Source organism: Lynx canadensis, chromosome X (genome assembly GCF_007474595.2).
Source record: "Lynx canadensis isolate LIC74 chromosome X, mLynCan4.pri.v2, whole genome shotgun sequence".
Lineage (NCBI taxonomy): Eukaryota > Metazoa > Chordata > Mammalia > Carnivora > Felidae > Lynx > Lynx canadensis.
In genome coordinates this window covers 102,288,211-102,301,176 of record NC_044321.2, presented here as the reverse complement: position 1 = coordinate 102,301,176, position 12,966 = coordinate 102,288,211, and positions in this window count along the sequence as shown.

The window sequence follows — 12,966 nt, the reverse complement described above, 5'->3', positions numbered from 1 at the left end:
TTTTGAGAGAAAGAGAGTGAGCAAGGGAGGGGCAGAGAGAGAGGGGGAAAGAGAGGATCTCAAGGAGGCTCCATGCTGCCAGCACAGAGCCTGATGTGGGGCTGGAACTCATGAAGTGAGCTGAACCAAGAGTCAAATGCTTAACCAACTGAGCCACCCAGGCACCCCAAACATATTTTTTTTGCCATAGTTATTTTTGTGATTTTGTCTTTTAACTTCTTTATCAGAATTAAAAGTGATTTACACACCATTGTTAGATTATAGTATTATGAGTATATATATTCAATTTTACAAGTAATATTTATGTATGGGTAGTTTCTAGTTTTTATTCAAATTCCACCTAGTTAACATACAGTGTAATATTAGTTTCAGGATTGGGATTTAGTGATTCATTACATACAACACCCAGTGTTCATCACAAGTGGCTTCCTTAATATCAATCACCCATTTAACTCATCCCTACACCCATCTTCCCTCCAACAACACTCAGTTTGTTCTCTATAGTTAAGAGTCTTTTTAATGGTTTTCTTCTCTGTTTTTCCCCTATTTTCATGTGTTATGTTTCTTAAATTCTAATATGATTGAAATCGATGTTGTCTTTCTCTGACTTATTTTGCTTAGTATAATAACACTCTAGCTCCATCTACGTCATTGCAAGTAGCAAGATTTCATTATTTGATTGCTGAGTAATATTCCATTGTGTGTGTATATATATATATATATATATATATATATATACAGTCATATATATATATAATATATAACCTCTCTTTTATCCATTCATCAGTCGATAGACATTTGGGCTCTTTCCATAATTTGTCTATAGTTGATAATGCTGCTATAAACATCATGTATCCCTTTAAATCAGTATTTTCATATCTTTTCAGTAAGTACCTAGTAGTAAAATTCTCAGTCATGTGGTAGTTATATATATAATCTTTTCAGGAACTTCCATACTGTTTTCCAGAGTGGCTGCACCAATTTGCATTCCTACCAACAGTGGAAGAGCGTTCCTCTTTTTCTGCATCCTCACCAACATCTGTTGTTTATTATGTTAATTTTAGCCATTCTGACAGGTGTAAGGTTATTAGTTTTGATTCATATTTCCCTCCTGATGAGTGATGTTGAGCATCTTTTCATGTGTCTGTTAGCCATCTGGATTTCTTCTTTGGAAAAACGTCTATTCATGTCTTCTGCCATTTTTCTTAAATGGATTATTTGTTTTTTGGATATTGAGTTGATAAGTTCTTTATAGATTTTGGATACTCTTCATCAAATATGACATTTGAAAATATCTCCACCCATTCTTAAGATTGCCTTTTATTTTTGTTGATTTGTTCCTTCACAGTGCAGAAGTTTTTGTCTTGATGAAGTCATAATAGTTTATTTTTGCTTTTATTTCCCTTTCCTCCAGAGAGGTAACTAGTAGAAAGTTGCTGCGGCCAATGTAAAAAAGGTTGTTGCTTTTGTTCTTGAAGGCTTCCCATCTCACGTTTAGATCTTCCATCCATTTTGAATTCATTCTTGTTGTGGTGTAAGAAAGGGGTCTGGTTTCATTCTTTTGGATGTTGCTGTCCAATTTGTTAAAGAGACTGTCTTTTTTTCCACTGGATACTTTTTCTTGCTTTGCCAAAGGTGAGTTGACCATATAGTTGTGGATTTATTTCTGGGTTTTCTATTCTGTTCCATTGAGCCATGTGTCTGTTTTTGTGCCAATAACATACTGTCTTGATCACTACAGCTTTTTAATGAAACTTGAAGTCGAGAATTGTGACGCTTCCAGCTTTGCTTTCTTTTTCCAAGGTTCTTTTGTCTATTCAGGGTATTTTGTGGTTTCATAGTAATTTAAGAATTGTTTGTTCTAGGTCTTTGAAAAATGCTTGCGGTGTTTTGAAAGGGATTGCATTAAACGTATAGATTGCTTTGGGTGGTATAGACATTTTTTAAGTTTATCTATTTTATGAGAGAGAGAGAGAGAGAGAGAGAGAGAGAGAGCATGTGCAAGTGGGGGAAAGGGAGAGAGAAATCTCAAAGAGGATCCATGCTGACAGTGTAGAGATGGATGTGGCACTTGAACACATGAATCCTGAGATTATGACCTGAGCTGAAATCAAGAGTTGTTTGCTTAACCAACTGAACCACTCCAATGCCCTAGGTAGTATAGAAGTTTTAACAATATTTATTCTTCCAATCCATGAGCATGGAATGTTTTTCCATTTCTTGGTGACATCTTAATTTGTTTTACCAGTGTTTTATAGTTTTCAGAGTACAGATCGTTAACCTCTTTGGTTGGTTTTATTCCTAGATATCTCATGGGTTTTGATGCAGTTGTAAATGGAATTGATTCCTTCATTTCTCTTCCCACTGCTTCATTCATGCAACTTATTTCTGTGTGTTGAGTTTCTCTCCTGCAAATTTACTGAGTTAATGTATCAGTTTTAGCAATATTTTAGTGGAGTCTTTCATGTTTTCTACATGGAGTATCATGTCATCTGCAAATAGTGAAAGTTTGACTTCTTCGTTACTGATTTGGATACCTTTATACACCTTTTTGTCATTTGTTTTCTGAGATTAGGACTTATAGTACTGTATTAAATAACAGTGGTGAGAGTGGACATCCCTGTCTTGTTCCTAATCATACAGGAAAAGCTCTGTTTTTCCTCATTGAGGATATTAGCTGTTGGTTTTCATATATGGCCTTTATTATATTGATGTATGGTCCTTATATTCCTACTTTGTTGAGATTTTTTTATCAAGAAAGAATGCTGAAATTTGTCAAATGCTTTTTCTGCATCAATTGACAAGATCATATGGTTCTCATCCTTTCTTTTACTAATATGGTGTATCATGTTGATGGATTTGCAAATATTGAACACGTTTGCATCCATAAATAAATCCCACTTGATTGTGGTGAATGAGTCTTTTAATGTATTGTTGAATTCGATTTGCTAGTATTTTGTTGAGAATTGTGCATACATTTTTTTTCAGGGATATTTGCCTGTTCTCTTTTTCAGTGGAGTCTTTGGTTTTGAAATCAGGGTAATGCTGGCCTCATAGAATGAGTTTGAAAGTTTTCCTTCCATTTCTATTTTTTTGGAAGAGTTTGTAAAGAATAGGTATTAACTATTCTTTAAATGCTTTGTAGAGCTGTAATCATAAAGACAGCATGGTATTGGCACAAAAACAGACACACAGACCAATGGAATAGAATAGAAACCCCAGAACTAGACCCACAAACGTACGGCCAACTCATCTTTGACAAAGCAGGAAAGAACATCCAATGGAAAAAAGACAGCCTCTTTAACAAATGGTGCTGGGAGAACTGGACAGCAACATGCAGAAGGTTGAAACTAGACCACTTTCTCACACCATTTACAAAAATAAACTCAAAATGGATAAAGGACCTAAATGTGAGACAGGAAACCATCAAAACCTTAGAGGAGAAAGCAGGAAAAGACCTCTCTGACCTCAGCCGTAGCAATCTCTTACTCGACACATCCCCAAAGGCAAGGGAATTAAAAGCAAAAGTGAATTACTGGGACCTTATGAAGATAAAAAGCTTCTGCACAGCAAAGGAAACAACCAACAAAACTAAAAGGCAACCAACGGAATGGGAAAAGATATTTGCAAATGACATATCGGACAAAGGGCTAGTATCTAAAATCTATAAAGAGCTCACCAAACTCCACACCCGAAAAACAAATAACCCAGTGAAGAAATGGGCAGAAAACATGAATAGACACTTCTCTAAAGAAGACATCCAGATGGCCAACAGGCACATGAAAAGATGTTCAGCGTCGCTCCTTATCAGGGAAATACAAATCAAAACCACACTCAGGTATCACCTCACGCCAGTCAGAGTGGCCAAAATGAACAAATCAGGAGACTATAGATGCTGGAGAGGATGTGGAGAAACGGGAACCCTCTTGCACTGTTGGTGGGAATGCAAATTGGTGCAGCCGCTCTGGAAAGCAGTGTGGAGGTTCCTCAGAAAATTAAAAATAGACCTACCCTATGACCCAGCAATAGCACTGCTAGGAATTTATCCAAGGGATACAGGAGTACTGATGCATAGGGGCACTTGTACCCCAATGTTCATAGCAGCACTCTCAACAATAGCCAAATTGTGGAAAGAGCCTAAATGTCCATCAACTGATGAATGGATAAAGAAATTGTGGTTTATATACACAATGGAATACTATGTGGCAATGAGAAAAAATGAAATATGGCCCTTTGTAGCAACGTGGATGGAACTGGAGAGTGTAATGCTAAGTGAAATAAGCCATACAGAGAAAGACAGATACCATATGGTTTCACTCTTATGTGGATCCTGAGAAACTTAACAGGAACCCATGGGGGAGGGGAAGGAAAAAAAAAAAGAGGTTAGAGTGGGAGAGAGCCAAAGCATAAGAGACTGTTAAAAACTGAGAACAAACTGAGGGTTGATGGGGGGTGGGAGGGAGGGGAGGGTGGGTGATGGGTATTGAGGAGGGCACCTTTTGGGATGAGCACTGGGTGTTGTATGGAAACCAATTTGTCAATAAATTTCATAAAAAAAATAAAAATAAAATACCAATACTGACATGTATAGCTGATAATGTGGAAATGCCTAATAAACACTCTGGAGTGAATAAAAAATAAATAAATAAATAAATAAATAAATAAATAAATGCTTTGTAGAACTTCCCTGGGAAGCCATCTGAGCCTTGACTTTGAGTTTGGGAATATTTTATTTTTCAAAGAGAGAGAGAGAGAGAGAGAGAGAGCAGAGAATATGCAGAGAGAGAGAGAGAGAGATAGAATCCCAAGCAGGTTCTGTGCTGGCACGGAACTTACAGCCCAATGCAGGGCTCAAATGCATTAACTCTGAGAACATGACCTGATCTGAAACCAAGAGTCAGACACTTAAGGTGCCCAGGCACCACTTGGGGAGATTTTTGATTACTGATTCAGTTTCCTTCCCTGTTATCAGTCTGTTCACATTTTCTATTTCTTCCTTTTTCAAGTTTACTAGTGTGTAGGTTTCTAGGAATTTATCAATTTCTTCCAAATAGTCCAAATTGTTGGCATACAATTTATTATAAAATTTTCTTTTAATTGCATTTCTGTGGTGTTGATGTTATTTCTTCTCTTTCATTTGTGATTTTATTTTTTGGGGTCTCTTCTTTTTGATAAGTGTAGCTGGGGTTTTATTGATTTCATTAACTTTTTCAAAGAATTACCTCCATTATCGTTCCTTTCATTGTTGTTCTTTTTCTAGCTTTTTTAGGTGAAAGTTTAGATAGCATATTTGAGATTTTTCTTCCTTCTTGATGTAGGCCTGTATTGCTATATACTTCCCTCTATGGACCACTTTTGCTGCATCCCAAATGTTTTAGAACATCTTATTTTATTTTGTTTCCTTGTATTTTTTTTTTTTATCTCTTCTTTGATTTCTTAGTTAAGCCACTCATTATTTTGTAGCATGTTGCCTAACCAGGATGTTTTGTGGTCTTTCCAAATTTTTTTTCTTGTGGTTGATTTCGTTTCATAACATTGTGGTCTGAAAATATGCATGGTATAAACTCAATCTTTTTGTACTTGTTGAAGCCTGATTTTTGACTCAATATGTGATCTACTCTGGAAAATGTTTCATGCACACTTGAAAAGAATGTGTATTTTGATGCTTTAGGATGAAATGTTCTGAATATATCTGTTAATTCCATCTGGTCCATTGTGTCATTCAAAGGCATTGTGTCCTCTTTGATTTACTGCTTAGATGATCTCTATCTACTTTGCTATAAGTGGGGTGTTAAAGTACGCTACTATTATTGTATTATTATCAATGAGTTCCTTTATGTTTGCTATTGTTTTCTATATTTGGGTTCTTCCAGATTGCAGGCATAAATGTTTACAATCGTTAGATCTTCTAGTTGGATAGGCCACTGTGTTATGATATAGTGTCCTTTTCCCTTGTTACAGTCTTTGGTTTAAAATCTAGTTTGTCTGATATAAGCATTTCTACTCTAGCTGTTTTTTTGTGTGTGTGTCCATTTGCATGGTAAATATGTCTCCATTCCCTCACTTTCAATATGCAAGTGTCTTTAATTCTAATATAAGTCTCTTGTAGGTGGCACACAGATAGGTCTTGTTTTTTATCCATTCTGACATCCTATATCTTTTTATTGGAGCATTTAGTACATTGACATTGAGAGTAATTCTTGATAGATTACTCTATCAATTTATTACATGTTTTGTCATTCATTCTGGAGATTTTCTCTGTTTCTTTCTAGTTTTTGCTGCTTTTGGTATTTCTTTCACACTCAAAGAGTCCCCTTTAATATTTCTTGCAGGGCTGGTTTAGAGGTCATGAACACCTTTAGTTTTTGTTTGTCTGGGAAACTACCTCTCCTTTATTTATTTATTTATTTATTTATTTATTTATTTATTTATTTTTTATTTATTATTTTTTAATATGAAATTTATTGTCAAATTGGTTACCATACAACACCCAGTGCTCATCCCAACAGGTGCCCTCCTCAATGCCTATCACCCACTTTCCCCTCCCTCCCAGTCCCCATTAACCCTCAGTTTATTCTCACCCCTTGAGAGTCTCTTATGTTTTGCTTCCCTCCCTCTCTTTTTTTTCCCCTTCCCCTCCCCTATTGTCTTCTGTAAAACTTCTCAGGATCCATATAAGAGTGAAAACATATGGATTTGTCTTACTCTGTATGACTTATTTCACTTAGCATCACACTCTCCAGTTTCATCCATGTTGCTACAAAAGGCCATATTTCATTCTTTCTCATTGCCAAGTAGCATTCCATTGTATATAAACCACAACTTCTGTACCCATTCATCAGTTGATGGACATTTAGGCTCTTTCCACAATTTGGCTATTGTTGAAAGTGCTGCTATAAACATTGGGGTACAAGTGCCCCTATGCATCAGCACTCCTGTATCCTTTGGGTAAATTCCTAGTAGTGCTATTGCTGGGTCATAGGGTAGGTCTATTTTTAATTTTCTGAGGAACCTCCACACTGTTTTCCAGAGCGGCTGCACCAATTTGCATTCCCACCAACAGTGCAAGAGGGTTCCCGTTTCTCCACATCCTCTCCAGCATCTATGGTCTCCTGATTTGTTCATTTTGGTTACTCTGATGGGCGTGAGGTGATATCTCAGTGTGATTTTGATTTTATTTCCTTGATGAGGAACAACCTTGAGCATTGTTTCATGTGCCTTTGGCCATCTGGGTGTCTTCTTTAGAGAAGTGTCTATTCATGTTTTCTGCCCATTTCTTCACTGGATTATTTGTTTTCTGGGTGTGCAGTTTGGTGAGTTCTTTATAGATTTTGGATACTAGCCCTTTGTCTGATATGACATTTGCAAATATATTTTCCCATTCCATTGGTTGCCTTTTAGTTTTGTTGATTCTTTCTTTGCTGTGCAGAAGCTTTTTGTCTTCATGAGGTCCCAAGAGTTCATTTTTGCTTTTAATTCCCTTGCCTTTGGGGATGTGTCAAGTAAGAAATTGCTGTGGCTGAGGTCAGAGAGATTTTTCCTGCTTTCTCCTCTAGGGTTTTGATGGTTTCCTGTCTCACATTCAGGTCCTTTATCCACTTTGAGTTTGTTTTTGTGAATAGTGTAAGAAAGTGGTCTAGTTTCATTCTTCTACATGTTGCTATCCAGTTCTCCAAGCACCATTTGTTAAATACTGTCTTTTTTCCATTGGATATTTTTCCTGCTTTGTCAAAGATTAGTTGGCCATACTTTTGTGGGTCCAATTATAGGGTCTCTATTCTATTCCATTGGTCTATGTGTCTGTTTTAGTGCCAATACCATGCTGTCTTGATGATTACAGCTGTGTAGTAGAGGCTGAAGTCTGGGATTGCGATGCCTCCTGTTTTGGTCTTGTTCAATATTACTTTGGCTATTTAGGGTCTTTTCTGCTTCCATACAAATTTTAGGATCGCTTGTTCTAGCTTTGAGGAAAATGCTGGTGCAATTTTGATGGGGACTGCATTAAATTTGTGGATTGTTTTGGATAGTATTGACATTTTAACAATATTTATTCTTCCAATCCATGAACACGGAATGTTTTTCCATTTCTTTGTATCTCCTTCAATTTCTTTCATAAGCTTTCTATAGCTTTCAGCATACAAATCTTTTACATCTTTGGTTAGGTTTATTTTTAGGTATTTTATGCTTCTTGGTGCAACTGTGAATGGGATCGGTTTCTTGACTTTTTCCTGTTGCTTCATTATTAGTGTATAAGAATGCAAATGATTTCTGTACATTAATTTTGTATCTTGTGACTTTGCTGAATTCATGTATCAGTTCTAGTAGACTTTTGGTGGAGTTTATTGAGTTTTCCATGTATAGTACGATGTCATCTGCAAAAAGTGAAATCTTGACTTCATCTTTGCCAAGTTTGATGCCTTTGATTTCCTTCTGTTGTCTGGTTGCTGATGCTGGCACGTCCAACACTATCTAAACAAAAGCGGTGAGAGTGGATATGCCTGTCGTGTTCCTGATCTCAGGGGGAAAGCTCTTAGGTTTTCCCCATTGAGCATGATGTTTTCTGTGGGCTTTTTATAAATGGCTTTTATGATGTTTAGGTATGTTCCTTGTATCCCCACTTTCTCGATGGTTTTTTCTTACATTTTATTTATTTATTTATTTATTTATTTATGAGAGAGAGAGAGAGAGAGAGAGAGAGAACAAGTGGGTGAGAGGCAAAGGGATAGGGAGACATACAATCCAAAGCAGGTTCCAGCCTCTGAGATGTCAGCACAGAGACGGATGTGTGGCTCGAACTTACAAACCATCAGATCATGATCTGAGCTGAAGTCGGATGCCCAAACAGCTGAGCCACCCAGGCGCCCCTCTCGTGGGTTTTCATTAAGCAAGAACGATGAATTTTGTAAATTGGTTTTTCTGCATCAAATGACACGATTATATCGTTCTTATCTTTTCTTTTATTAATGTGATGCATCACACTGATTGATTTGTGAATGTTGAACCAGCCCTGCAGCACAGGAATGAATCCCACTTGATCATGGTGAATAATTCTTTTTATACGCTGTTGAATTTGATTTGCTAGTATTTTCTTGAGAACTTTTGCATCCATATTCATCAGGGATATTGGCCTGTAGTTCTCTTTTTTTTTACTGGGTCTCTGTATGGTTTAGGAATCAAAGTAATACTGGCTTCATAGAATGAGTCTGGAAGTTTTCCTTCCCTTTCTATTTTTTGGTATAGCTTGAGAAGGATAGGTATTATTTCTGCTTTAAATGTCTAGTAGAATTCCCTAGGGAAGCCACCTTGTCCTGGACTCTTATTTGTTGGGAGATTTTTAATAACTGATTTAATTTCTTCACTGGTTATGGGTCTGTTCAAGCTTTCTATTTCTTCCTGTTTGAGTTTTGGGAGTGTGTGGATGCTTAGGAATTTGTCCATTTCTTCCAGGTTGTCCAGTTTGTTGGCATATATTTTTTCATAGTATTCCCTGATAATTGCTTGTATTTCTGAGGGATTGGTCGTAATAATTCCATTTTCATTCATGATTTTATCTGTTTGGGTCCTCTCCCTTTTCTTTTTGAGAAGCCTGGCTAGAGGTTTATCAATTTTGTTTATTTTTTCAAAAAACCAACTCTTGGTTTCGTTGATCTGCTCTACAGTTTTTTTAGATCCTATATTCTTTATTTCTGCTCTGATCTTTATTATTTCTCTTCTTCTGCTGGGTTTGGGGTGTCTTTGCTGTTCTGCTTCTAGTTCCTTTAGGTGTGCTGTTAGATTTTGTTTCAGGATTTTTCTTGTTCTTTGAGATAGGCCTGGATTGCAATGTATTTTCCTCTCAGGACTGCCTTCGCTGCATCCCAAAGTGTTTGGATTGTTGTATTTTCATCTTCATTTGTTTCCATATATATATTTTTAATTTCTTCTCTAATTGCCTGGTTGACCATTCATTCTTTAGTAGGGTGTTGTTAACCTCCATGCTTTTGGAGGTTTTCCAGACTTTTTCCTGTGGTTGATTTCATGTTTCATAGTATTGTGGTCTGAAAGAGTGCATGGTATGATTTCAATTCTTTTATACTTCTGAAGGGCTGTTTTGTTACCCAGTATGTGATCTATCATGGAGAATGTTTCATGTGCACTTGAGATGAAAGTATATTCCATTGCTTTGGGATGCAGAGTTCTAAATATATCTGTCAAGTCCATCTGATCCAATGTATCATTCAGGACCCTTGTTTCTTTATTGATCCTGTGTCTAGATGATCTATCCATTGCTTACATGGAGTATTAAAGTCCCATGCTATTACCACATTCGTATCAATGAGGTTGCTTATGTTTGTGATTGTTTTATATATTTGGGTGCTTCAGAATTCAGTGCATAGACATTTATGATGGTTAGCTCTCCCTGATGGATAAACCTTGTAATCATTATATAACACCCTTCTTCATCTCTTGTTACAGACTTTAATTTAAATTCTAGTTTGTCTGATATAAGTATGGCTACTCCAGCTTTCTTTTGACTTCCAGTAGCATGATAGATAGTTCTCCATCCCCTCACTTTCAATCTGAAGGTGTCCTCAGGTCTACAATGAGTCTCTTGTAGACATCAAATAGATGGATCTTGCTTTCTATCCATTATGATACCCTATGTCTTTTGGTTGGAACATTTAGTCCATTTACACTCAGTGCTATTATTGAAATATATGGGTTTAGAGTCATTGTGATATCTGTAGGCTTCATGCTTGTAGTAATGTCTCTGGTACTTTGTGGTCCTTGCAACATTTCACTCACAGAATCCCCCTTAGGATCGCTTGTAGGGCTGGTTTAGTGATAATGAATTCCTTCAGTTTTTGTTTGTTTGGAAAAACCTTTATCTCTCCTTCTATTCTGACTGATAGGCTTGCTGGATATAGGATTCTCGGCTGCATATTTTTTCTGTTCATCACATTGAAGATTTCCTGCCATTCCTTTCTGGCCTGCCAAGTTTCAGTAGATAGGTCTGCTAGTACCCTTATGTGTCTACTGTTGTAAGTTAGAGGCCGTTTATCCCTAGCTGCTTTCAGAATTGTCTCTTTATCCTTGTATTTTGCCAGTTTCACTATGGTATGCCATACTGACAATCAATTCAAGTTACATCTAAAGAGAGTTCTTTGTGCCTCTTGGATTTCAATGCCTTTTTCATTCCCTAGATCAGGGAAGTTTCATGTATGATTTGTTCAAGTACACCTTCAGCCACTTTCTCTCTCTTTTCTTCTTCTGGAATTCCTATGATATGGATATTGTTCCGTTTGATTGCATCACTTAGTTCTCTAATTCTCCCCTCATACTCCTGGATTTTTTTTTATTTCCTTTTTTCTCAAATTCCCCTTTTTCCTTAATTTTAACTTCTAATTCACCTATTCTCTCCTCTGCCATTTTAATCCGTGCTATGGATGCCTCCATTTTATTTTGCACCTCATTTATAGCATTTTTTACTTCCTATGACTAGTTTTTAGTCCCTTGATATCTGTAGCAATAGATTCTCTGCTGTCCTCTATGCTTTTTTCAACCCAGCAACTAATTTTATGACTATTATTCTAAATTCTTTTTCCGTTATATTGTTTAAATCTGTTTTTAATCAATTTGTTAGATGTTGCTGCTTCCTGGAGTTTCTTTTGAGGAGAATTCTTCCATTTCACCATTTTGGGTAGTCCCTGTGGTAGCTTCAAACTGCAGGGCATTCCCCCTGTGCTGTCCAGAGAAACTTGTGTTTGTGGGCAGAGCCACAGTCAGACCAGATGTCTGCCCCCAGTTTACCACTGGAGCCACAGTCAGACTGGTGTGTACCTTATCTTCCCCTCTCCCAAGGGCAGGACTCACTGTGGAGTGGTGTGGCCCCTGTCTTGGCTACTGGCACTCTGCCAGGCTTGTGGTGCTGCTTCAATGGGATCTCACCAAGGGCATTTTAAATGGGATGGATCTACAAGGTGCCCAGGGGATGGAGGGGCAGGAATAGCTAACTTTGTGTTGGTGGTCCCCAGCGGGAGGGGACCTGCAGCACTGGGAGGGAGGCAGGCCTGTTGGAGGGATGGATCCACAGAAGCACAGCATTGAGCGTTTGTGCAGTGCAAGCAAGTTCGGTGTCGGGAACTGGTTCCCTTTGGAATTTTGGCTGGGGGATTGGAGAGGAAAATGGTGCTTGCCAGCACCTTTTTCCTGCACTGAGCTGAGCTCTGTCTTGTGGGGCTCAACAACTCTCCCTTCCGGTGTCCTCTTGCCCTCCCAGCTCTCCTAGAGCATAGCTGTGGACTTTTAACATTCCAGATGTTAAGTCCTGCTGGCTTTCAGAACTCACAGAGTCCGGACCTTCCACTTTTGCAAGCCAGACTTTGGGGCCTCTGCCTTACCAGGCAGGCTACCCTTCCAACACCCCAGCTCCCTCCTGTCAGTCCGTGTAGCACGGACCTCCTCTCGGCCTTTCCTACCCTCTTCCATGGGCCTCTTGTCTAAGTTTGGCTCTGGAGAGTCCACTCTGCTAGTCTTATAGGTGCTTTCTGGGTTATTTAGGGTAATGTGGATGGAATCTAAGCAATCAGCACAGGACGAGGTTAGCCCAGCATCCTCCTATGCTGCCATCTTCCATCCAGACAGTGGCATCATAGATTGAACTTTTTGTGGCAGGAAAAATTCAGTAGGCTATCGACAAGGGAACAAAATGATAAAAATGATGTTTCAGGATAATTAATTTGGGTTTATGTAGAGGTATTTAAAGAAAAAAGAACTTTCTGAGAGACATGCAGCCTTATGGGCTTGTGACTTGGTTAACAAAGCATCCTTCTCCTTCTATTTTGAATGATAGCCTTTCTGTATAGAGTGCTTTGGTTGCCTTTTAGTTTTGTTGGTTGTTTCCTTTGCTGTGCAGAAGCTTTTTATCTTCATAAGGTCCCAAGAGTTCATTTTTGCTTTTAATTCCATTGCCTTTGGGGATATGTC